Source organism: Bos indicus x Bos taurus, chromosome 18, assembly GCF_003369695.1.
Source record: "Bos indicus x Bos taurus breed Angus x Brahman F1 hybrid chromosome 18, Bos_hybrid_MaternalHap_v2.0, whole genome shotgun sequence".
Classification (NCBI taxonomy): domain Eukaryota; kingdom Metazoa; phylum Chordata; class Mammalia; order Artiodactyla; family Bovidae; genus Bos; species Bos indicus x Bos taurus.
The window spans coordinates 62278852-62293388 of record NC_040093.1 but is presented as its reverse complement, the minus strand read 5'-3'; the positions used below and the strand labels follow the sequence as shown (position 1 = coordinate 62293388).

At 41.1% G+C, this 14537-nt stretch overlaps 1 protein-coding gene across 1 annotated transcript in view; it reads left to right on the top strand.

Moving 5' to 3' along the window:
• The window catches only part of CNTNAP4 (contactin associated protein like 4), a 285557-nt gene that overhangs the window by 44163 nt on the left and 226857 nt on the right, over positions 1-14537 (top strand). The gene's annotated exons all lie outside the window — the stretch shown is intronic.

The following is a 14537-nucleotide window of genomic DNA, read 5'->3' as shown; positions in this document are numbered from 1 at the left end:
TAAGTGCAGTCATATAGTTTTGTCTTTGACTTATTTCACTTAATACCCTCTAGATTCATCTAAGTTATCACAAATGGTAAGATTTCACTTTTTTAATGAAAAATAGATATTCCATTGTATATGTATATACTGCATCTTCTTCAGTGATTCATCTACAGAGGACACTTTGGTTGTTTCCATTACTTGGCTATTGTAAATAATGCCGCAGTGAACATAGGAGGGCATATATCTTTTTCATGCTTTTATATTCTTGGGGTAAATACGCAGAAGTGAAGTTGCTGGACTTTATGGTGGCTCTGTTTTTAAATTTTGGAGGGACCTCAATGCTGCACCAGTTAACAATTCCACCAGCAGTGCACCGGGGCTCCCTTTCCTCTGCACCTTCCCTAACATTTGTTACTGGTAGTCGTGATGTCGCCTTTTGGATTATAGCCATTCTGACAGGTGTGAGGTATACTTCACTGTGGTTTTTATTTGCATTTCCCTGGCGGTGAGTGATGTCGAGGCATGTTGTGGCTGGGCCCCCACTGTGAGTGAGCTGGCGGGGGGCCTGACCCCCAGCTGGCTGGCTGTGTGACCTGGGGTGCATGCCTGTTGTGGACCCACTGCTGGGTGTTGTTATCATGCGTATGTGCTCAGTTGTGTCTGACTCTTTATGACCCCAGCACTGTATCCTGCCAGGCTCCTCTGTCCATGGGATTTCCCAGGCAAGAATACTGGAGTGGGTTGCCATTTCCTCCTCCAGGGGATCTTCCTGACCCAGGGATTGAACCCTCATCTCTTGCATCTCCTGTATTGGCAGGTGGATTCTTCACCACTGTGCCACCTGAGAAGCCTGGATGGTGGTGCTTCCTGGCACTAGTAGGCTCAGGAGAGGATTCCAAAATGGCACTTGCCACTGCTGGTGTCAGCCCAGGAGAAGGAGATTCCACAAATAGCCATCAGTGTCTCATTACCGAGGGGAGTCTCAACTGCCTCTTGTCTCTGTGGAAGGCTCTGCAAGGGCGTTAACCGAGTCTGACCCAGGTGCCTTTCAAATGACTGCCTCTCCACTGGGACTTTGCATATGTGAGACTTTGCACACATCCTTTAAGAGTGCAGTCTGTGTTGTCCATAGCCCTCTGGCTCTTCCAAACATGCCCTGTTCCTTTTCAAAGCTCGACTTCTGGGGCCTCATCTTTTCTGTGCAGGATTCCTGGGCCGAGAGCCCTATATGTGGCTTGGACAGCATGCCCCTTACTGAGGACCTCTGTGACTATGATTTCCCTTGTATTTGTGGGTCACTGATTCTGGGCTGGGGGTCCTGACTAGATTGCATCTCTGTCCTTCTTGCCTGTCTTCTTGTTGCTTTTTCTTTATGCTTTTAGTTATGTAAAATCTTTTCTGCTTGTCTTCAGGTCATTCTCATAGATAGTTAGCTTTCTAAGTAGTTAATTTTGATGCACACATGGAAGGAGGTGGGTTCAGAGTTTCCCTACTCCTCCATCTTGATCCTAAAATATACTTTTCTACAACAATATACAATCATTATGTATACAGTAGCCATGAAAATGTAACTGATCCTCTGTTTTAAGATAAGAAGGAAGTTTGCAAGAAGTGATTTTAAAAGTTGCTAATTATATATGAAAGCATTCCCCCTAAGATCAGGAATAAGACGAGGGTGTCCACTTTATTTAAGAGTGTCCTATTATTTAATAGGGTGTCCACTATTATTCAACATAGTTCTGGAAGTCCTAGCTATAGCAATCAGAGAAGAAAAAGAAATTAAAGGAATCCAGATTGGAAAAGAAGAAATAAAGCCCTCACTGCAGATGATATGATACTGTACATAGAAAACCCTAAAGATAGTATCAGAAAATTACTAGAGCTAATCAGTGAATTTAGCAAAATTGCAGGATACAAAATCAATGCACAGAAATCACTTGCATTTCTATATACTAACAATGAAGAATCAGAAAGAGAAACTAAGGCGTCAATCCCATTCACCATTGCAACAAAAAGAATTAAATATCTAGGAAAAAACTTACCTAAGGAGAAAAAAGAACTGTACACAGAAAATAATAAGACACTAATGAAAAAAATCAAAGATGACAGAAACAGATGGAGAGATATTCCATGTTCCTGGGTAGGAAGAATTAATATTGTGGAAATGACGAGACTACCAAGTGCAATCTACAGATTCAGTGTGATCCCTATCAAATTACCAATGACAATTTTCACAGAACTAGAACAAAAAAATTAACAATTCATATGGAAACACAAAAGACCCTGGATAGCCAAAGCAGTCTTGAGAAAGAAGACTGAAACTGGAGGAATCAACCTTCCTGACTTCAGATTATACTACAAAGCTACAGTCATCAAGACAGTATGGTACTGGCACAAAAACAGAAATATAGACCAATGGAACAAGATAGAAATCCCAGAAATAAACCCAGGCACCTTTGGGTACCTTATTTTTGACAAAGGAGGCAAGAATATACAATGGGGCAAAGACAGCCTCTTCAATAAATGGTGCTGGGAGAACTAGAGAGCTACATGTAAAAGAATGAAATTAGAACACTTCCTAACAACATACACAAAGATACACTCAAAATGGATTTAAGACCTAAATGAAAGACCAGAAACTATAAACCCTTAGAGGAAAACATAGGCAGAACACTCGATGACATAAAGCAAGATCCTCTATGACCCACCTCCTAGAGTAATGGAAATAAAACCAAAAGTAAACTAGTGGGACCTGATTAAACTTAAAAGCTTTTGCACAGCGAAGGAAACTATAACCAAGGTGAAAAGACAACCCTCAGAATGGGAGAAAATAATAGCAAATGAAACAACTGGCAAAAGATTAATTTCCAAAATATACAAGCAGCTCATTCAACTCAATACCAGAAAAACAAACAACCCAATCAAAAAGTGGGAAAAAGACCTAAACAGACATTTCTCCAAAGAAGACATACAAATGGCTAACAAATACATTAAAAGATGCTCAACATCGCTCATTATTACAGAAATGCAAATCAAAACTATCACCTCACACCAGTCAGATATCACCTCACACTGGTGAGATATGATGTCACACTGGTCAGAATGGCCATCAACAAAAAGTCTACAAACAATAAATGCTGGAGAGGGTGTGGAGAAAAGGGAATGCTCTTGTACTCTTGGTGGGAATGTAAATTGATACAATCACTGTGGAAGATGATATAGAGATTCCTTAAAAAACTGGGAATAAAAGCACCATATGACCTAGCAACCCCACTCCTAGGCATATACCCTGAGGAAACCAAAATTGAAAGAGACATATGTATCCCATTGTTCATTGCAGCACTATTCACAATAGCTAGAACATGGAAGCAACCTAGATGTCCATCAACAGATGGATGGATAAAAAAGTTGTGGTACGTATACACAATGGAATATCACTCAGCCATAAACAGGAACGCCCTTGAGTCAGTTCTAATGAGGTGGATGAACCTAGAACCTATTATACAGAGTGAAGTAAGTCAGAAAGAGAAAGATAAATATTGCATTCTAATGCATATATATGGAATCTAGAAAAATGGTACTGAAGAATTTATTTACAGGGCAGCTGTAGAGAAACAGACATAGAGAATAGACTTATGGACATGGTGAGAGGGGGGAAGAGAGGGTTAGATGTTGGAAAGAGTAACACGGAAACTTACATTGCTATATGTAAAATAGACAGCCAATGGGAATTTGCTGTATGGCTCAGGAAACTCAAACAGGGGCTCTGTATCAACTTAGAGGGGTGAGATGGGGAGGGAGCTGGGAGGGAGGGTCAAAACGGAGGGGATATATGTGTACCCATGGCATCCGGTCCCATCGCTTCATGGGAAATAGATGGGGAAACAGTGGAAACAGTGTCAGACTTTATTTTTCTGGGCTCCAAAATCAGTGCAGATGGTGACTGCAGCCATGAAATTAAAAGACGCTTACTCCTTGGAAGGAAAGTTATGACCAACCTAGATAGCATATTCAAAAGCAGAGACGTTACTTTGCCAACAAAGGTCCGTCTAGTCAAGGCTATGGTTTTTCCTGTGGTCATGTATGGATGTGAGAGTTGGACTGTGAAGAAGACTGAGCACCGAAGGATTGATGCTTTTGAACTGTGGTGTTGGAGAAGACTCTTGAGAGTCCCTTGGACTCAAGGAGATCCAACCAGTCCATTCTGAAGGAGATCAGCCCTGGGATTTCTTTGGAAGGAATGATGCTAAAGCTGAAACTCCAGTACTTTGGCCACCTCATGCGAAGAGTTGACTCACTGGAAAAGACTCTGATGCTGGGAGGGATTGGGGGCAAGAGGAGAAGGGGATGACAGAGGATGAAATGGCTGAATGGCATCACTGACTCGATGGACATGAGTCTGAGTGAACTCCGGGAGTTCGTGATGGACAGGGAGGCCTGGCGTGCTGTGATTCATGGGGTTGCAAAGAGTCAGACACAACTGAGCGACTGATCTGATCTGATGGCTGATTCATGTTGAGGTTTGACAGAAAACAACAAAATCTATAAAGCAATTATCCTTCAGTAAAAAAGTTGCTAGTTGTTTAAAAATAGTCATCCCTAAATTTATTTAATTCTCAATGTGAATGACATGATTTTCTCTTCTGTTGAGGAATGGGAAGTTAATAAGATTTCATGCTCCTTTGGGAATACTTAGTTCATATTGTTGACTATCTCTTAGGTAGGTTGTGTTTGATTGCTTCAGTATGTTTCAAGAAAAGTGCAGATAATTAAATGGCAACTTAGTGTAGAAATAAGAGAATTTCAAAACTCTATGGACTTAAAGACAGAGTATCATTGTTATCCCTTCCTATATACTAAGACAAAACCCATCTGCTCATGCATTCTATGGAAAAAGAATTAGCAATACTAACCAAAAAATACTATTAAGAAGCATAAAAAGACATCAACATCATATATTAGTAAAACTGTGATTCAGTCATTTCTTATTCCCTTCTCACATGCTGTATCAGCCACATCTTTTTTTCAGCTTTTAGTTATTCTAGTGAGTATATAGTGAAAGTGAAAGTTGCTCAGTTGTGTCCGACTCTTTGCGACCCCATGGACTAAACAGTCCCTGGAATTCTCCAGCCAGAATACTGGAGTCGGTAGCCTTTCTCTTCTCCAGGGGATCTTCCTGACCCAGGGATTGAACTGGGGTCTCCTGCATTGCAGGCAGGTTCTTTACCAACTAAGCTATAGGAACCCTGTAGGTATATAATGGCTTCTTATATTGTGGGTTTTACAAATTAATTAATTATTATTTATTTGTGGCCACACTGGGTCTTTGTTGCTGCACACAGGCTTTCTCTGGTTGTAGAAAGCGGGATCTCCTCTCTAGCTGCAATGTGTAGGCTGCTCGCTGTGGTGGCTTCTCTCGGTGCAGAGCACAGGCTGCAGAGCACGGGCTCAGTCGTTTCTGTGCACGGGCTTAGCTGCCGCAACGCACGTGGATCTTCCCGGACCAGGGATTGAACGTGTGTCCCCTGCATTGGCAGGCGGAGTTTTAACTGCTGGACCACCAGGGAAGCGCTCAGCCACTTCTGAGTTTACTGGTTGGTCTTATTCTTTGTTCTGTTGTTTAATGTTTGAGTACGTTGAACACTGGACAGAACAAATGGATTGTGTGTTTGTGTGTTTTGCTATATGATAAGTATTATAAATACCTAACACTGCAGTGTGAGTTTGAGTTTATTCAAAAGATTTTATCTGATATTATTTGATACATTCCTCTATGTGTGTTTCTTTTTTATTGGGTGCAGTTGCCATAACTTTGTGTGTTTCTTAGTGTGAGACTATCATTGGGGAGTAATAACTGAGATCCTTGTCTTACTCAGTTTACAAGGAGAACTTTGTGGGCTTTGAATACTTTTGTGTAGATAATTCTTGCTGTTACTTTTATTTGCTTTATAGTGAAAGTTACTGTCACATTGGACTATTTCTCTTGTTTTCAGTTCTGAATCCCTTACTACAGGCAAGTGGGCTTTCCTCGCCACTAAGGGAGTTGGTCCAGATTCTGAGCCAGTGGTCCCTCCTGTGAGAATGCTGCCATCAAAACAGTGACCTTAGAATGAAGTTTCTATCTTGTACTTCTTTTTAAAAGTAAAGCAGTTTAACATTTACCACCACTCCATTTGAGTAATAAAACATTTCATAGGATTGGCCCATGAAAAGAGATGCAAAATTTAATGTAACTACTTATCTTTATTTCATTTGTTGGGGTTCAAGAAATCATACACATTCTCTCTATGTGTGTGTGTGTATATATATACATATATATGATGTGTTATTTGTTGAATCAAATCATATTTTTTCATTAATTTATATACTCATCAGGAATCTTCATCAGTAGGACTCATTTTCATTCTCAATTCGTTTCTATGGCTCTTGGTAAAACACAATATTAAACTTCATGAATCTCATTTGCATGTTAATGAAATAGAGAAACAAAACAGGATCATTTTAATTATCTTTTGCTGGTTGTCAGCCTACTTGATTACATTTTTTCTTTTTTATTTCGTTTTTCTTTTTTTTTCCTATTAATTACATGAAGTGCTCACAAAGGAATGTCAGATTTTGAGTGATTTATTAAAGGCTATATATTATACTAGTATGGCAACACTCCTTGTAGTATTTAAATCAGGCTATGGAAGGGTGTCCAGCTAAGTCGGCAAGTAACGTATAAATTAAGTCAGCTAATAAAGATCCTAGTATCCTAGAAACCCAGATGGAGTGACCTCTTTGCTATGGAGTCTGGAAAACTTAGGGCTAAAGAACAGACAAGCAAGAAATGAGAAATCAAGCTCAACAACCCACAGCGTTCCATCTAAGATAAGTAAGAAGTGCTCTGGGTAACACTGTGATAATGACTAGGCCCTGTAATGGGGAAAAGAGATCAGCAAAAGACTACTATTAAATGGAATTATTCCATTTCTACCAGTAGGGAAGAAGAAAAATGTACTTTTATTGAGGTCTGTTAATTTAATTTTGCCACTTAATTCTATTGTGAGTTGAAATGTGTCCTTCAAAAGAATGTGTTCACTTCTTAACCCTGATTCCTCTGAATGTGACCTCCTTTAGACTTAGAGTCTTTGTGGATGCAATCAGTATCAGGTCATAATGGACTAGTGCGTGTGCGTGCTCAGTCGTGCCTGACTCTTTGTGACCCCATGGACTGTAGCCCACCAGGCTCCTCTGTCCATGGGATTCTCCAGGCAAGAATACTGGAGTGGGTTGCCATGCCCTTCTCCAGGGATCGAACCGGTATCTCCTGGGTCTTCTGCAGTACAGATGGATTCTTTACCACTGAGCCACCAGGATTAGGCTGAACCCTAAATCGAATGACTTGCAAAGAGTTGGACATGATTTAGCAACTGAACAACAGCAACTAGAATCCAATGACGGGTGTTCTTCTAAAAGAAAAGAGATCCACAGGGACACAGAGACAGAGGGAAGAAGTCCCTGAGAAGACAGAAGCAGAAATTGGGACAACACAGCTGCTGCTGCCGCTGCGGCTGAGTCGCTTCAGTCGTGTCCGACTCTGTGCGACCCCATAGACGGCAGCTCACCAGGCTCCCCCGTCCCTGGGATTCTCCAGGCAAGAACACTGGAGCGGGTTGCCATTTCCTTCTCCAGTGCATGAAAGTGAAAAGTGAAAGGGAAGTCGCTCAGTCGTGTCCGACTCTTAGCGACCCCATGGACTGCAGCCCACCAGGCTCCTCCGTCCATGGGATTCTCCAGGCAAGAGTACTGGAGTGGGGTGCCATTGCCTTCTCCGGACGACATAGCAACAAACCAAGAAATATCAAGTATTGCCAGCAAACTCCAGCGGGGAGGGTTTTTCTTTGAAGCCGGCAGAGGGAGCATGGCCCTGCTGACGCCTGTTTTGGACTTCTAACCTCCAAAGCTGTGAGAGAGTTAATTTTATTCCTTAAAAGCTGTGCAGCTAGTGATACTTCGTTATAGCAGCCTGGGAGGCTGGTACAAGCGCCCTGAGGAGATGATGTCTTCTCCATGTTTCTTTTGCACTGGAAGATGCTTCTCGATTTGAACCTGACAGATTTCACAGCTCAGAGACGTGTGATCCAAACTTAACCCTAAACCACACAAACAAACAAACACTAATCACTACTTTATTGGCTCTGTAATGGAATCTCATCTCTGCCCTTATATACTATTCCCATTGTTACAGTTTCAGTGTAGGTTGAGTTACTAATACATTTGGCACCTGAAAATTTTGCCATCATCAGTGTATGGTTCAGACGGGTTCTAGTGTGCCATTCAGTGGTCCAAGTGTGTTCTTAGGACAGGATATAAAGAGGTCATATGTATAGAACTGTTTCTGAAGTTGCAAGAGAGTCTAAATGAATGTTGTTATTTTCATGTACTTGGGAAACCTTGGAAATGGGTTATAGCAAACTGAGGTGCTTGTCTAAGGCTTCCTGGGTGGCTCAGTGGTCAAGAATCCACCTGCCAGTACAAGAGATCCAGAAGATGTGGGTTTGATTCCTGGATCAGGAAGATCCCCTAGAGGAAATGGCAACCCACTCCAGTATTCCTGTGTGGAAAATCCCATGGACAGAGGAGCCTGGAGGTTACAGTTAATGGGGTCATAAAGAGTCAGACACAACTTAGTGACTGAGCATGCGCTTGTAAAAGCAGTAAATAAAATGACTGTACAGAGCAAAAATAGAATATTTGTATGTGTGAATGTAAACAGGAGTATGTACAGCAGGTTGCCCCCATACGTAACAAATACTGAGATTTTCCTCTCATCTATTCTGTAAGATCAAAATATTTCCTCTTTTGCTAGAAAGTGGAATATTTGTCTCTATTTTCCCATTGTCTGTTTATCCACAGCTGAACCCTTCTCCTCTAAATGCTTGTAAAGCAGTGCTTTCTTCATGCCTGTAGGGTTTGCTGTTAAAACCAAGCATCTATCTGTAGAGAAATGAGCATATTTAGTTAGTGGACAGAAGGAACTCTGATTCTGGATGTACCTCTAGTGGGAAAAATGACAACATTCTATACAGAATTATTTGGCAGTTCATACTGCTCTAAATCATTGTGCTTGTTTGCGTGTAACTATTATGCTTGCATTAAAATCCCATAGATAAGTTCCCAAGGTATGTCTGGTGCATGTCACTTGCTTGAGGACAGTTGAGGTGAATGCTTCTGGCTGTTAAGCATATTGCATAATATCATTTATAATGCTCACATTTAAAATGAAAATATACTTGATAGCCAATTCCTTATGAGGAAAAGAATGAGAGACGAATTCTGTATGGGACTGAAAAAACTCGAGCCTCAGGAAAGGTGAGTCTCATCGGCCAGGTGGGTGCAGGTCTGAAACGTGCCTGACGGTCCCCAGGATCAGAGCTGGGGCAGGTGAGCCTCATCGACCAAGTGTAGAACATTGACTACATTGAGAACGGTGTGTTCTTGGAGAGGTGGTTAAAGAACAAGAGATGTCAGCAGTTTGTTTGCTTCTGTGTCAACTGCTTCCCGCACACCCGGGATGGATGTGCCTGAGTTAGCCCTTAGCACCGAAGAGTTCCCTGAACTGCAAGGGTCCCGAGTCTCCATGCTGAGTCAGGCTGTAAGTACACAGCTCTGCATTAGCTCTGCCCTGTTTTTCTGTCTTGCCTTAACTGATCTGAGATTAGGAGATGTACAGTTCCTAGTGTTGGGATGAGAGCACTTAGCCCTGACAAACCCCCCCAAGGATTCAGATCCCTGCGCGTCACCCCTGTGGTCACAGGACACAATCTCCTCTCCAGCACACCTGAACCTCAGCCTCCTGCTCTGCTTCTCTGCTTTATACTTGCGGGGGGTCACAACATTTTAGGTGAGGGATGAACACTTAAGTGTTACTTATCTGGATCGATTCACTGTTCCTGGGTTTAAATCATTACTACTTCTTACTTTTTTTTTTTAAAGATGGAAGAGATATTTAATCTCTATGCTTAAACTCTCTAGTTTTCTTCTGGAAGAATAGGGATAATACTGACATGGTTTTGGGTTTATTGAAAATGATCACAGTGCTGTGGTGTGGCCACAAGAATTACTAAAGTATGGTCCCAAGAGAATTTGAACAGTTTCAGAGCATGTCCTGCCAATTAACCTCACTTCAGCAACCCTCACGGGACCAGATATATACATGAACTGTTATAAAGGTAATCTCAGAAAACTCAGGCTTCCACAAAACCTCTGGCGAAAGAGTATTTTTATTCTTGATTAATTCTAGAACAGAGCAGGGTCAAAGAATTACATTTTATGTGTTCATTATTAGCTTGAAGTAAAGATAAAATGTTCTCATACATCCTTAGTCAAAATCTGTGAACTAGGGTATTCTGGTGGTTTTATTTAAAATATTTAGCAACTGGAAGTTGGTTTAAGAAGTTAAAATAATACTAACATTTTGATAAAGGTTTGGAAAATGAAATTCTAGATCAGTTTTATGGTCACTGGTGTGTCATGTATTTATATAGATTGTGTTTTGTGTACTGGCTTTGAGAAGGTGAAATAAAGATGAGTGAATATTTACATCTAATTTATTGATAAGCCTATGTCCTCTATTCATTAAAGAATCAGAGGGTTTGCTGTCATGTCTGGGATTAATATGCAGTCACTTCCGTTCTCTCAGTTCATTTGATTTACCACCGGAGGTGATTGTCCTCCTGACCACTTGGCTCTTCCTTACTTTGGGTGTCTCTCTGTTCTGACCCTTACTCAGGAACATGCTCTACTATCTTCCGATCTCTGGCCACGGTCCTGATACTCCCTCCTTCTTACCCTTTGTTGTCCTGGTCTGTCCTGTAGCACAGTTTCTTCAGCTCTAAATCGGTCTGATGATGCAATCCCAGTGAGTGTGCCACGTTCCTAAGTAATTTACAGAGATGAAAAATGCTGGTTTTGGAATCACAAAAAGTAGGTTATCATACTAAACTGTGAGTGCCCTTGGGAAAATGATATATTCTCTCTTTTTTCCCTGTAAATGTATGGAGTCAAATTTGGGGATCTCTAAATCCAGTGGCAATGTACTTTTTTTATTTGTAATATTCTGTAGGCTATGTCTCTTTTCCTTTTAACTCACTCTAATAATGGAGATCTTCAAAGCATGTGAGTGAGTGACTTTGATGGCTTTTCAATAAGAAGGTAAGGGCAGAATCTTAAGGGAGACTGTCCTTCCAAGTCCCCTCAATTAGAAGACACAGAATGTGCCTGGCTTAGGAGGTAGTCTTCAACTGTTATAAAATATAGGAATTCAAGTGATAAATATGAGTCTATTGTAATTGACATAGTGGGCTTCCCTTGTAGCTCACTCGGTAAAGAATCTGCCTGCAGCAGGAGACCCGGGTTCAATCCCTGGGTTGGGAAGATCCCATGGAGAAGGAAATGGCAACCCACTCCAGTATCCTTGCCTGGAAAATTTCACGGACAGAGGAGCCTGGTGGGCTGCAGTCCATGGGGTCTCAAAGAGTTGGGCACGACTGAGTGACTAACGCTTATTGTAATTGACACAGGGGCTCAAATTTAGTCACTTAAAATGCATCCATAAAGTTAAAAATTATTATTAATATATAAAATACACTTCTTTGTGTATATCTAATATTCTTCACTCTGTAGAGGAGGAAAATTTCACATGTTGGTACAGTGAAATAATAGTGGGTGGTGTTTGGTTGAGTTCTCCCAAAATTACACCCTGGACCAATGGTTGAGGTGCCAGTGGTTTATTAGGGGATGGTTCCCAGGAGAAAACAGCGAGGGAGTGTAGGAAGCACAATAGGAGGGAGGAGAGCACAGTTTCAAGTGAAGTCCCACACACAGCCTAATCTCCCAGGAAACTCTGGGTGGTGAAGTTTTACCTAAGGCTTTGTCTTACCTCCCATTAAGGGAACTGAGGCTAGCAAGGTGGCTGGCAGTGTAAATAATTTAGAATAGCTAGTGTCTAAGCACTAGCTTTAGACAGTATAATCAAATGCAATAAACTAGCTGGCTTAAACAATAGACATTTTTTTCTCACGGTTCTGGAAGCTGAAAAGTCCAAGATCAAGGTGTCAGCAGATTCTGTTCCTTGTTAGTAGCTCGCAGCAGCCACTTCCCTGCTGTGTGCTCACATGGCCTCTCCTTGGTGCTTGCGTATTTGGGGAGGGAGAGAAAGAGCTCTCTGTCTTCCTTATAAGGTGACTAATCCCATCATGGGGGTCCCACTCTAAAGACCTCATCTAAATCTAACTGCCTCTGAAAGGTGATACCAAATATCATCACACCGGGTGGGGGGCGGGTTATGGCTTCAACATATGAGTCTGGGGGCAGGGTGGGTCACAGCCCTTAAAAGCTGCATTTCTATAAACCAGTGAACCAACTACAAAGTGTTAACTGCTTGGTGATATCTGAGGGAAACCAAGATAGCCAAGCCTTCAGGGTCAAAGATCCTGGAGAGAAAAGAAATACCATATAGTGAGCCTGACATTTTCAGCACCAAATAACAGAGCTTCAAAACATAAAAAACTGGACAGAAATAATAGGTGAAAAAAAAAATGAAACACCAAACATAGTGAGAGGTTTTTAATCTCTCTCTTTCTTGGTAGCTTATATAGGAAATATGCAAAAGACCAGTGGAAATACAGATTTTAACAACAAAGTTAACAAATTTGACAGAATATTTATGCATGTAATTTATATTTACATAATAGGTAGCATATATAAACCTCTACCTCCAACAACTGCAAAATATACATTCTTATCCAGAGTACCTAGAATATTTACTTAAATTTATTCTGGGTCATAAAAAATGCTTCAGCAAATCTCAAAGGATTTAAATCATGCAGGGTAGGTGCCCTGGGTACAGTTGAATTAATCTAGAAATCAATAATTAAAAAATACTTAAAAACCCAGAAAGGTGTGGAATTTAATTAATACGCTTCTCAAAAAGAAATCTCAATGGAAATGAGAGAACACTTAAACTCAATGGTAACAAAATACCATAGGTCAGAATTGTGAGGTGCAACTTAGGTCAAATTGATAGCCTTAATTGCACATATTAAAGAAGAAGGAAAGCTAAATATTTATGATCCACCCATTGCTTACTTCTTTAGTTTCTCAAGAAATTAGAAAAAGAACAACAGATTAAGCCCAAAGTAAGGAAAAGAAAAGGAATAAAAGTACATTAATTAATGAAATATAAAATATGTAGTATATGTAGTATAGACAAAACCATAATAAGAGGATATTTTAACAAGTGTCCTGCTAATAATTGTGAAAACTTAAATGAACTGAAAAAATTATTTGAAAACCACAACCTGAAAAATTGTCCCCAAGAAATAAAATATTTCTCTGTCAGATAAAGATAGTAAATCCATAATGCACACACTCCAACAGAGAAAACTTCAGGCTAAAATGAATTCATGTGTGAATTCTTCCAGACACTTTTAAGGAAGCTACAACTCTAATCTTGCACATTCTCTTCCAGAGGACAGAAAAAAAAAAAAGTACTCCCCAACTCATTCTATGAGAGCAGCATAACCTTGATACCAAGCCACGTCAAGGACAAACAGGGAAGAAAAATTAAAAGCCACTCTCTCTCATGAATATAAATGTGAAATGCTATAAACAAAATATTAGCATACATGTGTGAAGGGGGCTTGGCTTCAGCGTGAGAATGCACCTTCTCAGCTGGAGTGCACGTGTGTTCTGAGAGCATGGTGGGCTGCACAACCAGAAAAACAGTGAAAGCAGGGCCTGGAGCTCTCTTGTCTGATCCATGCATAAGTATCTTGAGCATCTTACCTAGGAGAGGATGGAGTGGAAATGTGACAATAGCTAGCAATAGGAAGCCATCTTTTTTTCTTTTTGAAAACAAATTTTAATTGGAGGATAATTGCTTTACATTATTGTGTTGGTTTCGGTCGTACAGCAATGTGAATCAGCCAAACATATATGCCCTCCTTCTTGAACCTCCCTCCCGTTGCCCCCGCCCCATCCCACTCCTCTATGCTGTCACAGAGCACGGGGCAGAGCTCCCTGTGTTATATAGCAACTTCCCACTAGCTCTGTTTTACACATGGAAAGCCATAGTTTGTTCACTTATATTAGGGACTATCATAATTAAAGATGTGCTGTTTTATATTGGACATCTCCTGGACAACACTTAACATCTTTTCAGCTCCACCTCCTTCTGCAACTGGGACCAAGTTCAGCTTCCCACAGGTATAACAGGGTCTCCTCTTGTAGTTCCACTGACCTGTCACTTCCTGCCCTGTGGCTCCCCTGATGCTGGGGAGGGTCAGCTCCCAGGGAACCAGTTCAGTTCAGTCGCTCAGTCGTGTCCGACACTTTGCGACCCCATGAATCACAGCACGCCAGGCCTCCCTGTCCATCACCAACTCCCGGAGTTTACCCAAACTCATGTCTGTCGAGTCGGTGATGCTATCCAGCCATCTCATCCTCTGTTCTCCCCTTTTCCTCCTGCCCCCAATCTCTCCCAGTATCAGGGTCTTTTCCAATAAATC